This window comes from Papaver somniferum, unplaced genomic scaffold, assembly GCF_003573695.1.
Source record: "Papaver somniferum cultivar HN1 unplaced genomic scaffold, ASM357369v1 unplaced-scaffold_160, whole genome shotgun sequence".
NCBI classification, from domain to species: Eukaryota; Viridiplantae; Streptophyta; class Magnoliopsida; order Ranunculales; family Papaveraceae; genus Papaver; species Papaver somniferum.
In genome coordinates this window covers 121,727-138,273 of record NW_020625487.1, presented here as the reverse complement: position 1 = coordinate 138,273, position 16,547 = coordinate 121,727, and the positions used below count along the sequence as shown (strand labels likewise).

Sequence of the window (16,547 nt, the reverse complement as noted above, 5' to 3'; positions counted from 1 at the left end):
CACACATTAGTATTTTTCCTCTCATTTTAGTATAATTATGAGATTTTAATCTAGATATTCATGCCAACATTTTAAAAAGCCTTCTGATTAATATTCTAAATTTTATTGTATATATCTGGATTTTTTTTGCTCAAGTTTCTGACATTTATTTACCATATAAGTTGGAAATTTTTTATTAGAAGAAACAAAAATATATAATAAACTGATATCAAAGAAGAAAGATAGTAAGTTCAAACGCCGTACTAATGTCATGAACAAAGGAAGGATAAGGATGAGGAAGATCATGGTGGCTTGAAATTTTGTTTTCTCCGAATAACAAAACTTTCTCTATGTTTTGTTTGCTTCTCATTTCCACCTTCCCCTCCATTTCGTCTTCCGTTATATATCTAGGAATTTCAAAAAAATTAGAACTACCCTGAAATTGACCACAAACCCATTGACAAAATATCAAAATTTTAACGAAAGATCTTTAGTTTCTTTATGACATAGAGGGATACTTAAAGATCGGCTTCAAATTCAATTTCGTTTTTGTCCTCCTTGAGGTTCCGGTCAAACAACATTCTGGAGAATCAGATAACACCTAAACCAAAGATATAATAAAAATTATTTGGAAGGCTCATACAAATATACTATCCAAAACCTACATATCCCACACTGATCATTTCCGATCGATATGAGTATAATCCTACACAACTGAGCTAACATGTCTGCATTACCGTTACATACTCTTCTAACAAACCGCCCACAGATTTTCCAAGAACTAAACATCTTGAGATATCCTTAAGCATTGTTCCCTAAATTTTGTAAGTGGATAACTAACCATTCTTCTAAAATCTGTATAATTTAAGTAATACAGCTGGTACAAAATATCAAATTATCGCGGAGTTCAGACAATCAATTAGGGCATGAGTGCATACTTAATATTTGCTACGAAAATCGAAAACATTGCCCGTTCAGTGAATTTGTTTTTTTGGTCGTCCTCTACCTTCTTCTTTTTTTCCCTGTGAGAGACCTTGAAAAATCCAAGAGAAAGATCAACACTGACTCAAATTTAAGCCTTTGTTCTCTGTATCATCCACAGAAACGCAACAAAAAATCAAAATTTTCAAACATATCGACCAAAAATTAAATGAAAATTTTTTTACCCCCTATGCATTCAGATGTTTACCGTGTCATGTGAACAAAAGCTCGATCGGTGTAAGACCATCACAAAATAAGTGTAAATGGACAAAACATTAATTTGTGGTCAATCAGAAATTAACGCCTTTCGCTTTGTATGGTTGCAAGCCTCGTAGGTGGTTACAGTGAGATGCTTGGTGAAGTCGGTGTGCATTGGAAGCACATTTGAAGAACCTACATGAATATTGACTACACATTAGATGCTAAACAAGGCTTAAAAAAAAAGATGCAGTCACAATTGGGTTACATACCTTCCACAGATGGGTCTTCTTGAAAAACTCGTGACCCTTCCTTTTCTGCAAATAATTTGAACAACCTACTGGTACCATATTCGGTCACGAATGCTAATAAATTGAGGTATAATACACAATTACAAAGTTAAACAACGCACTAACCAACATCACTTGCTAGACATACAGAAACGATAATAATTGTGATATACCATACGAAAATAATATCCATCAAAAGAACTAAAAGAATATCCATTAAAAGAACTAATTTTGCAAGAAAAAAAGAAAACTGACTAACTTTTCGGTAGCATGGTGGTGATGGAATATGTTGAGCAAAAAAACACCAAATAAATAACCTTGAGGGAACAAACACATAAATCCAGATATCCCAAACAGGCGAACTGTAAAAGGATGATAAGATATGTGAAATCACAGACATAGAGAGAGATATGCTGAGGTTTCACATTTAGCCACCATGGGGCTTTATGGGCAAAATGTGCTTCAGGTAAACCACGTATGCTCAATAAAAAGATATTTACAACATGGGATACCATAAAACCACATGATCTAAAAATAACAGAAAAAACAGGGAAAAGAATATCTTTTAAGGGTTAAAAAAATTGAGTGAACCCATAAATACTAATAATTGTTTCACTGGATCAATTCGATTACAAACCTGAATAATCGAAAAAAAATATATACTATATATTTTTGATCACACCTGCTAAGCAAACAACAAACGCAGATCATCCTATAGATTTTTAAGCCACTGGATTCCTGAGAATGACATGCGTCAAGGGCCTACACCGAATTAACACACCAATCAAATTTCTAAAAAAATCCAGGGTTTCCTCATGTTTTCTACATGGTCTTCCTCTGCATCGTCTTTGAACATGATATAAGAGACGTAATGATTCCATTCTACTTGATCATCGTCTTTGAACATGATATAAGAGAGATGATGATTCCATTCTACTTGATCATCAGTTTATGACAAAGAAGAAGCAAACGCTCATAAACCCTGAAGAGATGAGAATGCTAACTACGTTTTTTTTCTTTCTCTCATAAACCCTGAAGAGATGAGGATGCAAACTACGTTTTTTTGTAATGATTAGAACAAGGCCAATAAAGTACAGTTTAAATAAAATGAAATCTTAACAAAAAACTTAAACCCTTTTTTTTCCTTAAACCCTAAAAGCACTATCGTTTTTACCCAGTGTTTAAAATTAGGGTTTACACTATCGGCTGCTATCGAAACAGGAAACTTGTAAATCAATGAAACAATTTCTAAAAAGAAACAATGAAGAGAATAATGAAAGAAGAAGCTGCAGAAAAATAAGAATAAACGGGAAGAAGAATTGGTAGGGTTTTTGCAGGTGAAGCATATCATCTCCTGAAGTCTGAAAGATCTCAACTCCACATAGAATCTCTTGTATAACATCTGCAACACAATAATTAGGCAAAAGAGATTAAACTCTCACGGAATCTGTTGCCTGATTATTCTGACAAAGATTAAACTCTCACGGAATATTTGATAAAATCTCTTGTAGAGCAAAAGAGATTTTTTTGCGTGAGACTCCTATTGATCTCAACTCTCCTTCTTAGGGTTTGTTCTTCGTTTCTTGAAAGCATGAAGAGAATATCTTAGGGTTTGTTCTGTGTTTTTTTTTAATGTTTTGTAAGCGAAAAAGAAGCATCGGTTCTTTGGGTTTGTTATCTGTTTTTTTTGGTTTTATGTTTTGTGGGTGAAATTTGTGTGGGAATTCCTCTTTTTTCTCTCTTTTGAGGAAAAGTGAAACAGAGCAATTCTGTGAGTGGGTGAGGGTTACCGTTCAATGTGAAGTCTTATGAGCTTAGGATTTTAAAAGAGTCAGATATAAACAAGTTTTGGCATAAATTTAGTAGCTATAAATGGAAACAAGTGTCTTCGCTAGTGTATCATTTTTGCGAAGGAAATCTACTTACCAGAAGCAAACAGAATTGCCAAAACAAAGAAGAAACCAAAGAAAGACGATCTAGAAATTTTAGCCATGGCTTTTGAATTGAATCGAATGAAAAGAATGAAAAATATTTGATGGCCTTATCAAAATTAAGCACAGTGTATATATAGGAAAAATAGGAAATTTGTTTAATTATACATTCTGTATCTCGAGGTAGTATTATAAGTATATCACTAGTACAAATATGGGCTTTGGTGACAGTTAAAAAGTTAAAACAATGACAGTTCACTAACGAACTGTCACCAAAGGATTGATGGGAAGGAATAGGTAACAGTTTGTTGTTAAAACTCACACTAATGGCAGGAAACAGTCATGACAGTTTTACAACTGTTACCTAATAATTATACAGTGACAGTTTTTATAAAAAAACGTTATTACAATATGATGTATGATAACAGTTTAAAACTGTTACTATTGTCAAGATATCATAACAGTTTTTGTAGAGAACTCTTGCCTAATTGAAAAGCTATTAATAACAGTTCTTCTAAGTACCGCCGTATTTACTTAAAAGAGTATATATAATAAGCATAAAATACCAATAACCGCACAGAGTAGTATGTAAAGTTGTAAACTGATCGCACGATCCCCATTTTTTTAACCTATCCTAATTCTCTCCTTCTCTTCTCTTCCCTTAATTCCCTCATTCTCCCATTCTTCCCCACTATCTTTGCTAACTCGATCCAACCACCGACATAACCACCTTCGCTATCACGTCCTCCATGAATTGGCGCTGAGGGTTTTGATAGAACATGAAAATTACAAGGAAATCAAAAATCAAAGATCAAAGCAACGGGTTTCAGTCATCAAAATTTGAGATTTTAGTAGGTAACCATTTCCTCTGATATTTAAACACTTGATTTATGTTATCCCGTGATTCAATTTTGGTTTTTCTTGTTCTTCTTTTTCACCTTCGACGCGAAGTAGATCCTTTTCACAATTTTGAATATCTGTTTTTCCTTTTCAATTCTTGTATTTTTGGTGAATTGCTACCTTATTTTTACCTACTGCAGTTTTTAACTTACTCAAGACAAGAGCTATTATGGCTACGAACAAGGTGTTAATTTCTATCAAATTCTCAACCAATGTTTCAATTTTGCCTCATCCTTTGATTCTATTGTGATTTGATTTATTGATCAACTTTTGTTCTATAATCTTGGTGAGTGAGATGAGATCTACAATTGGAAACGTTGAGGGTCCTGAGTTGGCTGATTGGGTTTTTGATGGTGGTCCCGAAGAGTCAGAAAATGTGATTTTTGTAAGTTCTGGAATTTTTTTTTTAGTGAAATCTCTTTACAATTTTGGTTTATCTTATCTGTTTAGGTTTGTTATCTAGATCCGTCTCTCTTTTTTATGAAGACCTAGTTTTCCATAGCAAGCACCGATTCTCTGAAAGCTCTTTCTTCATTGGGAAAGGGAACCAGGAAGAACCTGTTGTCACATTTGATATGGAGAATAAGAGTGCAGATGTTCATGTATTGAAATTTGAGCTCTCTCTTTTTGAGACTCAGATTTTGGTTAATACTCCTCAAGGGATATTAGAGATATCTTCAGGTTTACTCGGGAGGCACAATATTTACAACATTCTTGCGGCTGTGTTGGTTGGCATAGTTGTGGGAGCACCTTTGGAAGACATTGTTAGAGGGATGATTGCAGAAGTTGATGGCGTGCCATGTAGGTGTGAGTTGATAGATGGAGAACAAGCATTCAAAGTAATTATAGACCATGCCCATACAGCTGATGCCTTGTTGTAAGGGAGTTTGCGCCACGAAGAATTATCACAGGTATATATATCCCTTTTCACTGATTAGTTTAAATTAATAATATATTCTCTTGAACTAATCTGACTGATTAATCATTCTTTGAATGAAGTTCTTGGATGTGGTGGTGAGAGGGACAGAGGGAAGAGACCGATAATGACGAAGTTAGCTACAGAAAAAAGTGATGTTACACTTTGAACTTCTGATAACCCTAGGAAGGAAGATCCATGTGAGTACCTGAGCATCGTTGAATACACAGATTAGACTGCAAAAAATTTAAAGTTCTGAACTGACATTTATCTGTAGATTCATGTCTGCATCCCTTATAAATATTGACGAGATAACATGTGTATTTTGTTCTAGTCGGGGCATTTCAGTAACAGACTATCCGTTCCATTTCTTTTACTCAATTTTGAACATATGATAAGGCTTAAATGATGTTAGACAAAACTTGGATGGGGTTAGACTAACTTTTAAATGTTGTACCTGCACCCGTGGATATCTTGTTAGAATGCTGTCTGGTGTAGTGTGGTCAATGCAAGAAGTTTTTGAATTTGGTGAGAATGATTATCACCCACCTCTTCCAAATAGACATAGGCTCCTCTTACATGACATTAGGCGTGCAGCTGTACGGGCCTCGGTGTCCATGAGAGAGGAAGGGGATATGGTTGTAAGTATTTCAATTCCCTTAATTCTTTTTTCTCCATTTCACGAATCAAACAGCGGATCAGGAATATGTTGGTAATAGCCGTAAGTTAGACAGCTTAATAAATAGTTGGAAAGAATTGGAAAGCATTATATCGGACCTTATGTTTCGAATATTTTTTGTTGTTGAGCGGTACATATTACTAATGGAGTATGAAAGTGTTCAACTCCCAGTTTTTTGTCTTAGTTTCAACTTGCACAGTCGTAAGCCTTTTCACTAACATCACTGCCAATATTTCGGCTGTAGGTAGTTGTCGGGAAAGGTCATGAATCATTTTAGATAGAAGGTGAAAAGAAATAATTTTCTGATGATAGAGAAAAGTGTCAAAAGAACTGCAGTACATCAATGAGCTTCGCCAGGATGGACTAGCCACTAGCGTGGCGGTAATTCACTCACCTTTTTTTCCAGAAAACTTCAGTTATATGGGTAGCATAAGATTCTTCACATCGCCTAGAAAAGAGTTTGATTGGTTTAAGTCAGTATTATGTGCCTGTGTTCTGTTTGGTCTTGAATGATATAATATAGAGTGATTTGACCATCTTCGATATTAGAAACTTTAATTTTCGGATAATTTACATGCAAGACTTTGTTGCACATGCTACAGTGGGTCAGCAACATCTCTCCCTCTCTCTTGTAAAACATCTGGACTTTGAAAGATAAGTTGATAGGTTTCATTTATACAACGCTCTCTCTTGATCTTGATTTATTGTGTTTATGCGGGTTGCCAGAGAGTCGCTTAATTTCAGGGGAAGAGATCCAAGCCTTGACTCTTTTATCTTAGATAATTAATTCTCATGCGTGGAGCAAGGCTCAGTCTAAGGATATGCCAAAGGTGCAACCGCATAGGGTCTGGCGTGGTAGAACATTAATGAGTATCTAAGGTATCACAATTAAGAATCTGTCGAGTCGTTTTGTTTGATGCTGTGGAATTTCAAGCTTGTCATCTATTGGGTATGTGACCTTTGTATTTGATGCCTTGAGATAGTTTGCAAGGTTTTCTTGTTCAATTTTTAAAGTGTTGGTGTGATTCGGTTAGCAGTAAATTGGTACTAGAGTGTGTTGGTAAAGAAACTAGTGGTATTTATGTTGTCCGTATTCAATGATCAATGGAATATGGAAGGTTTGTCCTATCAAAATTTGAGTTACGAATCTCATAGACAAAAATAGCAGACCATTCCTGTCTCTAACGTCAATCGTCATATGAGGATAAATTGAAAAGGGCATCCTTTTCTTAAGCTAACAATGAGAAGGAAAAATCTGGCATTGTTGAACCACTTAACAACAAAAATCTCCATCCTAGAAATATTGAAGTGGTTCAGAACACCCATTTCCGCAACAAAAAATCACAAGGGTATGATCATCTTTTAACTATGAGCTTTGAGTTCTCAATTTGAACCTCTATGCAAGAGTTTGTTAATTCCAGTTTGTTGTCTTGTTCAAGAAGCGTTGCATTGGGATTGATATTGCCCTGTGGGTGTCTCTGTGTGAAGATTTTTTCTTACAGGATAGCTGACAATGTTTGATAGTTGATGCTAATTACTTGTATATTTGTAGCATTTTGTAAAACCCATTTGTACAAGCGAGTCTGTAGAAACATATTTATTTAATCAATATATTCCTCTAATTTTTTTCTTCATGTATTTGTATTATACATGATTGAGTTGATGTGGAAGGAAACAATAGTATGGAAAGATGTTTCCAGAAGACACTATCATACTTATAGGGGTTTAAGATAGTTTTATCTGGAAAAGCTTTATTGGAAGTTATCTACTATCATAGGTTTACGGGAATACTATTACCTTAGTACCGCTTATTGTGACAGGTTGTTAACAAAACTCATCCTAAAAGGTGTTTACCATGACAGTTTTTCTTAGAAAATGTTACCGTAAGATCTCTGCAATGAAAAGGTTGGGTGTGCGATGACAGTTTTAATTAGAAAATGTTACTGTAACCTGTCAATTGTGACTAGTTTATTAAGAAACTGTTGTCGTAGTAAAAGAAACCAAGTCTCTGATGACAGTTTTATTTAGAAAATGTTACTGGAAGTCGTTAACAATGACAGCTTTATAAAAAAACTGTTACCTTAAAGCCACCATTCCATAACAGTTCCTTATAGACCTTTCGTAACAGAGCCTTTGGTGACAGTCCAGATTTTTTTGAAAACTGTCATATAAGTATTTTGGTGACAGTTTTGAACTGTCATCTAAGCCCATTTTTGTACTAGTGTATATACGGCTCAACAATTACGATCGATACAAAGTCCACTGTGATAATTTATGAAAACCACATGGAGTGTTCTTCACATGATCAGATTTTATACGAACGGTTGTTGTTAATATCTCATCCAACGGCTAACCGTGATATGTGCCACATGAGATGAGACACAACTAATTTGATCCACACCAAATGTAGAATCTTATCCCCCACGAAATTCGGACTCCTGGGAGAGACATGCTAGTAGTGCAAGTGTGCAACTATTCCAAGGATGCGGATCTGTTTTTGGTCAACTATGTTATTGCATTTTGTCCTATTATTTCATTGACCTAGTTTGTATTTGTATTTGGCATCTTTTTGTTCGGGAAAGCCGCCAACTCTGTGCATCCGCACCAAGATATCATGGTAACATACTAAATATACCTTATTTGAAAGGTATTTCTTTACTTTTACTTTTGGTTTTGTTTTTTTTTTTTTGCTGGGATTTTCTCAAATGCAAATTTGTGGCAGATGTTTACAATGCGACTATTTTTCCTTTTTGCTGTATGTAGGGCACCAGTAAGATTATACAACATTTTATGCAACTCCATAATTTTATTAAAAATGTATATGATAAAATGGAATGCAAAATTCTCTCTTTTAGAACAATAACAAAGAACGCTGCAAATCTTACATTCTTAGGAGATCTGACATCAAGTCTTCCGAATTTGGTTAAGAAAAGAGAGAAAAATATCTTCATGTTGAAGCAGAAATAAAATATGGAAGAACAGAAGAATGAGATAGATTACACGTTATATAGGTTTAAGCCTCTCTATATATAGGTTAGTGAAAACTACTACCATATCATTTTTCAAAATTTTTACACTAACAAACCCACGCCCAAAAATATTCAGGCGCGCACTCATTTTCTACGAGAAAATATCTTCCAAACCCATAATTTTTGAAATTATGTTTCTTCACAAGCCCCAGAATTTCTTCTTCAATTCCTTCTCTTCTTCTTCTTCTTCTCTACCGTGATTTTCTTCTCTATTGATTCTTTGTTTACAACCACAAGAATAAACAAAGGTCCTGAGTAGCTGGCGGACTTCACCTCAAGGGTCATATGCACGTATGTGCTGTGAAGGGAGAAAAATTAGGTCTCTTTTGAAACCAAATTTGTGAGCTGAGAAGAAGAACCAAAGTTTTACTGCCGGAGTCTGCTGTTGCTGATCCAAGTCTGCAGGCATTTCTAACCAAGGTATGATGGGCAGACAAAGGGGCCGAATTCCGGTTGTTTCTCAGTTTGAAACTTCAACTGAAGTTAACGTTGCTGTGACTGATTTTGTTAATGTTTGAGATGGATTTCGTGAGATTTTAGAAGCTCAAGAAGAACACGAAGAATGGGTACTCAAATATGGAGAATTTGGTTTGGTTTGGAGGTAGTTTTGCTGTTAATAAAACAGTTAAGTACTGTGGTTGCTGCCATTTCTTGTATGAAAGAATTATGGTGATTTATGTGTGTTCTAGTATTCTTAAATGAGATGTAGGGAGTTGGGTTGTTGTAGGAATTTGCAGGGGAGGTACAGGTGCTATTGGAATCAGCAGTGAGGTTATCTCTCGACTAATTGCAACGCACACAGAAGATGTTCGAGCAATTGCCTGACTGATGTTGCTGCTGTACTGAAATGGTGAGAACCGTTGCTGTTGCCATAGGTCGTTGGCAGTCTGAACTCTGTTGATTTAGAAAATGAAGGAAGGTGATTTGGCAGCGATGGCTAGACGTTCTGATGGAGTTTTAATCCTGTATTACTGCCAGAAATCAGTGAAGAAAAAGCTTAATAATTGAAGTATGGGTCTGTGGAGTTCTGACAGAAAGGATACAAGAGATGCTATAAGTTGAGAAGAACAAGAAAAATGGTTGTGCTGTGGTGGTTTTGAGTTCGAGTTTGGAGCTGAACTGAGATGGATTTCAGCTGGAAATAAGTCGTCGTTGTGACTGATTTTTGTACATCTACAAACTGAGTTGCTGTTGCTAATTAGTTGTGGTTCATGGCAGAGATTGGCTAGAGTATAGTGGGGGTTCTGGGTTGCTGCTAGACCAAGAACTTGAGCTAAAAATCAGATGAGAGTTGATATGTGATGCTGTCCGTGGTATTGCTTTTCAAAGAAGCTGAAATAGAGGAAGGTTTGTGCTTCTGAAATGATGGTTTCTGGTGGTTGTTTTTGAGAAGGTTAAGATGGGTTTAAGAGTTAACAGTAGCACGAAACCTGGGGTATGAACTTGTTGGTGATTTTTGTAGTGTTCTGGGCCGACAGTTCAACAAGAAGTGTGTCCGACAAACTGATGTTCTGAGATGGTTCAACTGGTTTTATTGCCATGGTCCGATAGCAGGCTATAGCGTCTGTTGCTGCTGTGTTTGTGGTCGCGTTTGGCAGTAGCTGGGACGTGACTTAGAAATTGAGCCCGTTAAAACAACTTGAGAACATACATTGTTGCCGATAGTTTTGGTCATTAAAGGGATGCGATTTGGAAGCCTGTAGGGTTTATGAATGTTGAGAATCGTGGGGTCTGTATCTTATTCACGAAACCGGCCAGGTGCTAAGGTCCAGAATTCGTCTGGAAAAATTCCTTCCACAAGTGGTTGGGATTCAGCTGATGGCACAAAAGGTGCAGTTACAGTGGATACTAGTGATCATGGATTCATGAGGTTCTCAGTTCGTGATATTCTCCCCAATAGGAAGAAGTAGATCAATGTCATTTTCTCATGCCTTAGAAGTAGATCAATGTCATGCAGACTCGACTGCATAACATGTTATGCAGCAGTGCAAATGAATGCATAACCTGTTATGTATCTATAAAATTTGTTGCATAACTTGTTATGCAGTCCAGAAAACGGTTGCGTAACACGTTGTGCAACAACTTTTTTGTTATTATTGAAACCAACAAAAATAAAGACTGCATAACTTGTCATGCACCTACAGTACTATATACATAACATGTTATGCAGTCGTGAAAATGGATGCATAACTTGTTTTGCATCCAAAAATATGGATGCATAGCATTATGCATCCAAAAATATAGATGCATAATGCATTATGCATCAACTTTATCTGTATGCACTAAATCAACAAAAATAATGGCTACGTAACTTGCTACAGATGCATAACTTGTTATGCAATCGAGAAATGGTTGCATAATTCGTTATGCGTTTGCTTTTTCTGTTGGATTCAGGCATATACAATGTTTTTAGTTGCTGCATAACCAAAATAATTGATGCATGAACAAAAATATGGTTGCATAACGTGTTATGCATCTTTAGTGGTGTATGCATATTGTGTTATGCATCTTTTTTGAAAGCTGCATAACGAATATGTAGTCAGTTTTCGAAATTTTTCCCTAAAATGATGATCACCTCCGATTTTTCGTGAAAAACAATAATTTGATATTGTTGTTTGTACTCGTTGTGTAGCTCTCTTTAAAATATTTCCAATGATATAAAATTTGTAAAATTCCAAGGCGCGGTTTTTATATAGTTATATCCAAGTTGCGTTGCCAATTATACCCCTGAAAAATTAGGACGCATAACCCGTTTTACAGACATTTTTCAAAATTTCATATAATTATGGGTGTCACAGAAACTAAAAGTAATCTTGGGCTTGACAGTAAGATTTTTTTTTTTTGGCCCTATCCGAATTTTCCCTATAGGTTATGAGGTAAACCCCGGTTACATCTTTATGGGCCGCACAGTCATGGGCCCAAGTCCCTACAACACTTCCATATTTCTATTTTCCTTTTGGTTGGGTTTTTAGTATTGTTGTCGTTTGCAGCTTGGGCTAGTAATCTCATTCTGAAATAGACGGGCTAATCATATTGGAATAATGTGCTTTTATATTTTATTTTATTTGTTTCTGTCTGTCTGTCTTTATTTATTTTTATTTTATTTTTTTGCCTGGTTTTCTATCTGGTATGTCAATATTTGATGAGGATGGATCGTTTTACACTTTATTCTCCCGTACTATTTCATACATTGGACGATATTTGTGTGAATAAAAACCAAACCATAACGGGTTTGAAGCTAAAATTATGGGGAATGTTCCTCTTACAAAGTTCTACATGCATATCAAAAATGGGTACATTTCAATTTATTAAACCTCACAATCTACCAGTCTTAATTTCAATGGCTACGAATCCATTGATTTTCAACAGTTCGTTTTCAAAGTAGTAGATGGTGGTATTATACGTCTCGGATACGCTCATTTTCGGTAGGAAAATAAAACTTTGTAAAAGGACATATAACCAAAATATTAGATACAAATCCGTTATTGTTTAGTTTTTATTCACAAAAATGACGTCCAACATATGAGATAGTGTAAGGATAAAAGTATAAGGTGATCCCTCCTCATATTTGATTCTATTGTGATTTGTAATGAGATCATCCACTCTTTTAAAGACAAGCAAGGTGACAAGGGATGAAAGGATGGTGCTTAAGATAATTTTTGATAACGCTTATGATAGAACTAATTAGTTGGCCCTTCATAACTAAATTAATGAGTTACATGGTCTATCCAAAGATTATTCAATGGGCTATATATGATGTGTATTGAGTCACATCAAAGTCTGGTGGCTACAGATGCTGGTGGTGATGCATCTTGGGTTGAATCAGATTCGTCACCACCAATAGCTGCGACAACCTTATTTAAATTCACCGGTTAGTGCCTGAGCCGTCAGTTATTTGATTGATATATGTTGGCATATTACTTTTCAAACATTTTGTAATATGCACATATTTTCTATTTCAGTACTAGGGATTTCGTTGGTCATCTAAATGTTTAGATAAATTCTGAGACTTGTGGCATGGGAATGCAGGAACTTGGTTATGCTCAACCATAGGTTTCAACCAGTTCAGGTGTTGACTCTACTTGTTTCCACCGGGTACACATTGCTAATTTATTGTTATCACTGTGTCAGTATGATGGGAATATTAGCTAACAACTTCTTGTTTCGGTTTCTTTTTCTTTGCCATCCACCTAAAACCAAAATGGAAAGAGTAGAAGAATGATGCTTTGCTTTATCTTTATCTTGCTTGAAACTTGCACGGCCTTCAGGCACAAGAGTGGACATGGAATACAAACCTATAACTGGACCCTAAATGATATTTACTTCACGGGGCGGTTGAGCTGCCAACAACATCATCGTTGATTTGTGTTTGCTTTTTGAGGAGCTTCAGGAAAAAAGTGGTTTAAACAACAGTGTAGGAGATGTATTCCAACCATGATATTTGTCATCAAGCTAGTCCAGAAAGCAAAAAAAAGGAGAACAAACGGTAAATCTAAAAAATTGCAGATACTATGAGATGAAACCCGCATGGAATACAAACCATCAGAAAGATAGGAAAAAAGTGGTTTCATATGCATATATGTTGATAGAGCAAAGCCGCCAAATGATGTTAATTATGGCTGCAAGACTGATGGATCATAGATGGAGTAGTTCGAGATGTTTGAAAAGGTGATATGATTAAACGACCAAAAGCTAATATAACTCAAGTAGCAGAGCAACAAAATTAGAGTGACAATGTGCTAGTAGATTGATCTTTTCTATGATTTATGGTAGTTAGAATTTATTTTTAAAATTGTACCAGAGATTCTACTTTTTTGAATGCTATTTTGGATAATTAATAAAAGATTATTTTCATCCATTGTTTTAGGATTCTATTTGATTTTCAGTTTTTTTTCACGTCCAGATTCAGCTGAACTAATACAAGAACTTCAGATTTATAGATTCACAAAATCTAAATCAGTAGCCATATATTATGATTTACGACAGATATTAATCATTACGGTATTTAACATACAATAATCGTGGTACTAAACGCCTCCTTTATGATGGATATCAACCGTTACTTTATTTGACATACGATAGCCGTCGTACTAAATAATAGATTTTGTATGAGATTTTAAATCACAGATTTTATTTGTCATACTTAATAACGTTTTTTATTTGTTATTTATAAAGATTCACAACAAATAAATAACGGTTCGAATAACAGATGAAAACCGTGATAAATCATGTTTTTTAACAGACTTCATTCGTCATTTATAGCCTCTTTTGATATAACTAAGTTATTGTTGGAAGGTCAAAAGTGTTTTTTCCTAAGCTGGTCTTGAAAGCTCGAACATTCTTCATTAAAGGTCGACAAATTATGGATGACATTTTGATTGCTAAAGACTGTTTGGCTGTGAGACTAAAATATGAATCCCAGGTTGGTTTGCAAGATAAATCTCGTTAAAGACATCGATAATTAACAATGGTTTTTCGTGGATGAAATTCTGTCATGCATGGGTTTGTGGACACTTAGAGGATGTGGATCGGTAACTCTATTAAAAACATTTCCTTTTCTATGGTGGTAAACGAGAGTTTTTGTATAGTAAGTTCACTAGTTAAAAAGTTCATCGTTGGAGACCCATTATCTTCACTCATTTTTCTCTTAGTCTCCGAAGTTCTTTTTCTGTTTTGTTTAATTTTTTCTTTTTAAGAAGAAAATATATTAGAATAGGAACAATATACAAAAGACCACCAGGAGGTAGAAAAAAGGAATAACAAATTTACAAAACACGAATTCCCAATTACACGATGAACTATAGTTCAAATGAGCACATTTTCCCACCGCTGCAGTCCAGGAAATGGAAGATGCCTTAGCTTCCACAAACAAATCTGAATTAGTCTTGAAATTATGTTTTCTATCATATCTCAAGTAGTGTCCGAAGTATGAAAGTTTGTTACACAATGATTTGTAACTGCTTTAACTTTTTATACCATTTTCCAACATCCAATGAATGTTGCCAACCGCTAAATTTCGTGTAATGCATGTTGTCGGGGAAGTTGTTGTTCTTGCGATTGTATTCCACTTGTGCACTTGGATTTTCCCCTTGGAGAAGGAAATGAAGAAAAAATAAAATACAGAAAATAAAGAAAATAAAAGAAAACAAATTAACAGGAGAAATACAATTTGATATTAAAGTGAGAAAATAAATTTTTTTGGAAGTAGAAAAAAGGATATTAAAGACAGAAAATAGATGTATAAAAGAATTAAGTCTAGTGAAGAAGAAGGAAAATAAATAGGGTAGAAAACAAAATAAAAATATATTTTACATGAAACAAAAAAATTACTTTAGTCCCTCAAATATTCAAGGAAAAAACTAATTAATATCTCTGAAGAGAGGGTTCGGGATTTAGAGAGTTTAGAGAATTTGTGTAAAACGGACATGTAACAATCTATGCAGAACCAGGATAGTCTGCTGATCGACAATCCTGTGCTTATTTTTTACTCAGAAAGGGAAAAATTTATTAAGAGAAAACATGGAATCCACAAAGCAGTGGAAAGCATGAGAAAAAGTTACAACTGCTATTTCAAGGAAAGAACAACACAAAAAAGAAAAGGGAAACTAGCCTTAAGCTCACATTATAGGCTTTGACAAAAGATGTACTAAGTAATGGCTAACACCCCATTCCAATTGAATAACAAACTGTTAATAGAAATGTTCTCAAAGATCTTTGTACCTAGAGACCAATTGTAAAGAAGGCATTTTACTTCAATCAAAAGATGATTGTAATTCTTATATTTCCCTTGAAATAATCTGCCACTCCTTTCATTCAAATTACCCACCAAATTGCAAAAGGAATCATGCTCCAAAGTTTTTGTCTCCAAGACCTACCCTTTTTTTTATTCCATTCTCACATTGTTGCCTTAACATCTTCCCTGAAAACCCACACCAACTTGAAACTTGTAAAGAAAAAATTCCAGAGTTTTCTTGCTTCTTCACAATGTAAGAATAAGTGAGAGTTAGACTCAACTGCTTTTTTGCACATGATACATCCATTAATCACAATGGAGTTATGTAGAGAATCAAGAGTTGGAGCTGCATTGTAACATAAATTCCAAGTGAAAAATAATACCTTCTGAGGAATTCTTGGATTCCATAAACTTTTATGAGGGAATCTGATGAAACCTGCCACTTCAATAGCATCATAACAGGTTTTTACTGAGAAACCATTACCAGGATTCCAAGACAAATAATCATCTCCAACTTCAGTTAGATTAGGAACATTGATTTGACCCAGCAGATCTGCAACCATAACCACTTCCTCTTCTTTTAGATTCCTAATGAAATTGAAATCCCAAGCACTGCCATTGTCATTCACCTTCACCATCTCTTTTATAGTCGCATGTTTGTTTCTAGAGAGTTTATAAAGAGAAGGAAATAGCTTAGCTAGTGATATTGTCCCAATCCAGATGTCATTCCAGAAGGAACATATATTACCACTTTGAATATGCACCGTAGAAGGAACATCAGTGCTTATGGTTCGTATATGAAAAGCTTAATTAGTATATCGTGGATTTAGAGAGTTTGTGTGCGAGTACGACGGACATGTAACAATCTATGCAGAACCAGGATAGTCTGCAAATCGACAATCATGTGCTTA

The 16,547-nt window shown here is 35.1% G+C and overlaps 1 long non-coding RNA gene across 7 annotated transcripts; it reads left to right on the top strand.

Annotated features, from left to right (window-relative positions):
- The first annotated feature begins 3,974 nt into the window (after positions 1–3,974).
- LOC113337517 lies at positions 3,975–7,470 on the top strand. Of its 7 annotated transcripts, XR_003354289.1 has the most exons (7): positions 3,975–4,234; positions 4,420–4,664; positions 4,743–5,190; positions 5,279–5,395; positions 5,677–5,836; positions 6,119–6,255; positions 6,601–7,470. It is a non-coding gene; the product is annotated as an uncharacterized LOC113337517 (long non-coding RNA). The 7 variants fall into 7 exon arrangements; XR_003354287.1 differs by having other exon boundaries at positions 6,119–7,470; XR_003354288.1 differs by lacking the exon at positions 5,677–5,836 and having other exon boundaries at positions 6,119–7,470.
- The last annotated feature ends 9,077 nt before the right edge of the window (positions 7,471–16,547 follow it).